General features: G+C 40.5%; 1 protein-coding gene across 1 annotated transcript in view; it reads left to right on the top strand.

Moving 5' to 3' along the window:
• The first annotated feature begins 4,034 nt into the window (after window positions 1–4,034).
• LOC137622916 (probable G-protein coupled receptor Mth-like 1) overlaps window positions 4,035–5,417 on the top strand; it is a 96,402-nt gene continuing 95,019 nt past the window's right edge. The window contains exon 1 of the mRNA XM_068353478.1: window positions 4,035–4,328. The gene's annotated coding sequence lies outside the window, so the exon portion shown is untranslated. The remainder of the gene's footprint in view (window positions 4,329–5,417) is intronic.

The raw sequence follows: 5,417 nt of genomic DNA, 5'->3' as shown, positions 1-5,417 counted from the left end.
GTTGTGCGTCTGAAGGCATTTGGGTTTTCCTGGGTTGTTGTTGGGCGTCTGAAGGCATTAGGGTTTTCTTGGGTGGTTGTTGTGCGTCGGAAGGCATTTAGGTTTTCCTGGGTTGTTGTTGGGCGTCTGAAGGCATTAGGGTTTTCTTGGGTTGTTGTTGTGCGTCTGAAGGCATTTAGGATTTTTTGGGTTGTTGTTGGACGACTGAAGGCATTTATTTTTTTTGGGGTTGTTGTTGGGCATCTGAAGGCAGTAGGGTTTTCTTAGGTTGTTGTTGTGTGTCTGAAGGCATTAAGGTTTTCTTGGGTTGTTGTTGGGCGTCTGAAGGCATTAGGGTTTTCTTGGTTTGTTGTTGTGCGTCTGAAGGCATTTAGGTTTTCTTGGGATGTTGTTGTGCGTCTGAAGGCATTTTGGTTTTCTTGGTTTGTTGTTGTGCATCTGAAGGCATTAGGGTTATTTAGGTTGTTGTTGTGCGTCTGAAGGCATTTAGGTTTTCTTGGGTTGTTGTTGGGCGTCTGAAGGCATTAGGGTTTTCTTGGGTTGTTGTTGTGCGTCTGAAGGCATTTAGGTTTTCTTGGGTTGTTGTTGGGCGTCTGAAGGCATTAGGGTTTTCTTAGGTTGTTGTTGTGCGTCTGAAGGCATTTAGGTTTTTTTTGGTTGTTGTTTGACGTGTGAAGGCATTTAGGTTTTCTTGGGTTGTTGTTGTGTGTCTGAAAGCATTTAGGTTTTCTTGGGTTGTTGTTGGACGTCTGAAGGCATTTAGGTTTTCTTGGGCTGTTGTTGGGCGTCTCAAGGCATTAGGGTTTTCTTAGGTTGTTGTTGTGTGTCTGAAGGCATTTAGGTTTTCTTGGGTTGTTGTTGGGCATCTGAAGGCATTAGGGTTTTCTTAGGTTGTTGTTGTGTGTCTGAAGGCATTTAGGTTTTCTTGGGTTGTTGTTGTGTCTGAAGGCATTTAGGTTTTCTTAGATTGTTGTTGGACGTCTGAAGGCATTTAGGTTTTCTTGGGTTGTTGTTTGACGTCTGAAGGCATTTAGGTTTTCTTGGGTGGTTGTTGTGTGTCTGAAGGCATTTAGGTTTTCGTGGGTTGTTGTTGGCCGTCAGGAGGCTTAGGGTTTTCTTAGTTTGTTGTTGTGCGTCTGAAGGCATTTAGGTTTTCTTGGGTTGTTGTTGGGCGTCTGAAGACATAAGTTTTTTCTTAGGTTGTTGTTGTGCGTCTGAAGGCATTTAGGTTTTCTTGGGTTGTTGTTGGGCGTCTTAAGCCATTAGGGTTTTCTTAGGTTGTTGTTGTGCGTCTGAAGGCATTTAGGTTTTCTTGGGTTGCTGTTGGACGTCTGAAGGCATTTAGGTTTTCTTAGGTTGTTGTTGTGTGTCTGAAGGCATTTGGGTTTTCTTGGGTTGTTGTTGTGCGTCTGGAGGCATTTAGGTTTTCTTGGTTTGTTGTTGTGCGTCCGAAGACATTTAGGTTTTCTTGGGTTGTTGTTGTGTGTCTGAAGGCATTTAGGTTTGCTTGGGTTGTTTTTGGACGTCTAAAGGCATTTAGGTTTTCTTGGGTTGTTGTTGGGGGTCTGAAGGCATTTGGGTTTTTTTGGGTTGTTGTTGTTTGTCTGAAGGCATTCAGGTTTTCTTGGGTTGTTGTTGTGCGTTTGAAGGCATTAGGGTTTTCTTGGGTTGTTGTTGGGCGTCTGGACGCATTAGTGATTTCTTAGGTTGTTGTGCGTCTGAAGGCATTTACGTTTTCTTGGGTTGTTGTTGGGCGTCTGAAGACATAAGGGTTTTCTTAGGTTGTTGTTGTGCGTCTGAAGGCATTTAGGTTTTCTTGGGTTGTTGTTGGGCGTCTGAAGGCATTAGGGTTTTCTTAGGTTGTTGTTGTGTGTCTGAAGGCATTTAGGTTTTCTTGGGCGCTGTTGGATGTCTGAAGGCATTTAGGTTTTCTTGGGTTGTTGTTGTGTGTTTGAAGGCATTTAGGTTTTCTTGGGTTGTTGTTGTGCGTCTGGAGGCATTTAGGTTTTCTTGGTTTGTTGTTGTGCGTCTGAAGGCATTTAGGTTTTCTAGGGTTGTTGTTGTGTGTCTGAAGGCATTTAGGTTTGTTTGGGTTGTTTCTGGACGTCTAAAGGCATGTAGGTTTTCTTGGGTTGTTGTTGGGGGTCTGAAGGCATTTGGGTTTTCTTGGGTTGTTGTTGTGCGTCTGAAGGCATTCAGGTTTTCTTGGGTTGTTGTTGTTGTGCGTTTGAAGGCATTAGGGTTTTCTTGGGTTGTTTTGTGTCTGAAGGCATTTACGTTTTCTTAGGTTGTTGTTGGGCGTCTGAAGGCATTTAGGTTTTTTGGGTTGTTTTTGTGTGTCTGAAGGCATTTAGGTTTTCTTGGATTGTTGTTGGACGTCTGAAGGCATATACGGTTTCTTGGGTTGTTGTTGTGCGTCTGAAGGCATTTGGGTTGTTTTGGGTTGTTTTCGGGCGTCTGAAGGCATTTGGGTTTTCTTGGGTTGTTGTTGTGCATCTGAAGGCATTTAGGTTTTCTTGAGTTGTTGTTGTGCATCTGAAGGTATTTGGGTTTTCTTGGGTTGTTGTTGTGCGTCTGAAGGCATTTAGGTTTTCTTGGTTTGTTGTGCGTCTGAAGGCATTTGGGTTTTCTTGGGTTGTGGTTTTGCGTCTGAAGGCATTTGGGTTTTCTTGGGTTGTTGTTGTGGGTCTGAAGGTATTTGGGTTTTCTCAGGTTGTTTTTGGCCATCTGAAGTCATTTGGGTTTTCTTGGGTTGTTGTTGTGCGTCTGAAGGCATTTAGGTTTTCTTGGGTTGTTGTTGTGCGTCTGAAGGCATTTGGGTTCTCTTGGGTTGTTGTTTTGCGTCTGAAGGCATTTGGGTTTTCTTGGGTTGTTGTTGTGCGTCTGAAGGTATTTGGGTTTTCTTAGGTTATTTTTGGGCATCTGAAGGCATTTAGGTTTTCTTGGGTTGTTGTTGTACGTCTGAAGGCATTTAGGTTTTCTTGGGTTGTTTTTGTACGTTTTCTTGGGTTGTTGTTGTGCGTCTGAAGGCATTTGGGTTTTCCTGGGTTGTTGTTGTGTGTCTGAAGGCATTTGGGTTTTCTTGGGTTGTTGTTGTGCGTCTGGAGGTATTTGGGTTTTCTTAGGTTGTTTTTGGGCATCTTAAGGCATTTGGGTTTTTTTTGTTGTTGTTGTGTATCTGAAGGCATTTGGGTTTTCTTGGGTTGTTGTTGTGCGTCTGAAGGTATTTGGGTTTTCTAAGGTTGTTTTTGGGCATCTGAAGGCATTTTGGGTTTTCTTGGGTTGTTGTAGTTGGGTGTCTGAAGGTATTTGGGTTTTCTTGGGTTGTTGTTGTGCGTTTTAAGGCATTTAGGTTTTCTTGGGTTGTTGTTGGGCGTCTGAAGGCATTTAGGTTTTTTTGGGTTGTTGTTGGACGTCTGAAGGCATTTGGGTTTTCTTGGGTTGTTGTTGTGCGTCCGAAGGCATTTAGGTTTTCTTGGGTTTTTGTTGGACGTCTGAAGGCATTTAGGTTTTCTTGGGTTGTTGTTGGGGATCTGAAGGCATTTGAGTTTTCTTGGGTTGTTGTTGTGTGTCTGAAGGCATTTAGGGTTTCTTGGTTTGTTGGTGTGCGTCTGAAGGCATTTATGTTTTCTTGGGTTGTTATTGGGGGTCTGAAGTCATTTGGGTTTTCTTGGATTGTACCTTTCCCTTGTCCTCCACCTTTTACGATCCTGCAAAACCTGTTTCAAAGAAGACATAGCTGCTGGACTTCGTCTTGTTTGGATAGGACTTCTCGTACTCGATGGAAAGGGAGACATTATCTATTCACAGTTAGCAACATTTAAGAGGATTTTTGGTCACCTAAACTAAGTTTCTTTCTTATTTTTACGTACCGAGACAATGTGAGAATGACGGAAAAAACTGTTTATGGGAATTGAGTTTTGTCTTTCTCTGTGCTGTCTGCTGTTGCCATTAATCGTGCGTCTGGCAGCATTGAAAAGTTGACCTGCTGGGTCAATTCTTTCCTTGGGGATTCAGTTGTACTCATTCTATATGATTACCCAGAAGCCTTTAAAACAACGGTGTTAGCCAAATATATTCTGTCTATGGGTATAATTTAGTGACAATTGTAATGAGTGAAGTTTAGTGATGGTTATTCCTGACAATCAAAAATTGTAATTCTGAAAATTATCAATTTAATGTATAACATTCCAGATGAAACCTAAAGCCCAGACAGTTGCGTTCGACTAATCTAGAAAGATTTTTACCCTGACACCATCCTTCTATTGATAAGAGACCATAACGTTGAAATGGAATTTGAAAACACAACTTAGACATCCTTCACAGAGGTAAGTGCGAAATTATGCTTCTATGGCATTTTTGTGTTAAATGTGTCAACAGGGAATTGCATTTTACTGAACTTATGGATCTGAAACTTTAGGTGTACAAATAAATGCTGATCCTTTACAAGAAATACACTTCACTTGCTTTTGCAAATGCCTAAGGAAATCAGTCGTCAATTACAATTTATCCCCAAAACTTGTTAGCTATTTGTTTTCTGTAATTTTATGATTCAGTCTTAAAGTTTTATTTTTCTTCAGGTGAATTAAAAGACAACCTCTCTCTCTCTCTCTCTCTCTCTCTCTCTCTCTCTCTCTCTCTCTCTCTCTCTCTCTCTCTCTCTCTGGTGCATTATAGCCATATATACAAGGTGAACAAACTCAAGCGTACATACACATTCATATACACACAGACCCACACACATATTCATACACGCACAAATCATATATATATATATATATATATATATATATATATATATATATATATATATATATATATATATATATATATATATATACATATATATATATATATATATATATATATATATATATATATATATATATATATATATATATATATATATATATATATGAAGCAACACGATGTTGTCTTCGATAAAAATGAATATATTTAAATCTTTGTGGTGACCTCAGTTGTGTGACACCATTATACGGATATGAATCCATCATCAAATGGACCTCTTGGGGGGGGGGGGTGTTAATAACTTAAAACATCCACTTGAATGAGTAGGCCAACTCAAATTTTGACATCTATATTGGCAATTCGAAGTGGCCGAAGATATGAGCCTCCTTAGTTTTGTCATCAATATTCATAAGTTGAAATATTTTCCTCAACATGTGCTTATTCCATATTGTTGTCATTGCAAACAATCTGGGGTCTAATCTTCAACAACAACAAATGCATCCGTTTCTTGTCTACTGCAGGACAAAGGCCTAAAACGTGTCCTTATTCATGTCTGGGGTTCGGCCAGTTTTCATAACCACGCTGGCCACTGCGAATTGGTGACGGCGGGAGACTTTTGCTATGATCACTCACAACAAACCAACGTAATATAGGCAGCCTTGACTAGT

Source organism: Palaemon carinicauda, chromosome 30 (assembly GCF_036898095.1).
Source record: "Palaemon carinicauda isolate YSFRI2023 chromosome 30, ASM3689809v2, whole genome shotgun sequence".
Taxonomy (NCBI): Eukaryota; Metazoa; Arthropoda; class Malacostraca; order Decapoda; family Palaemonidae; genus Palaemon; species Palaemon carinicauda.
Note: the sequence above shows the minus strand (reverse complement) of the source record. Positions and strands in the feature narration are given on the sequence as shown.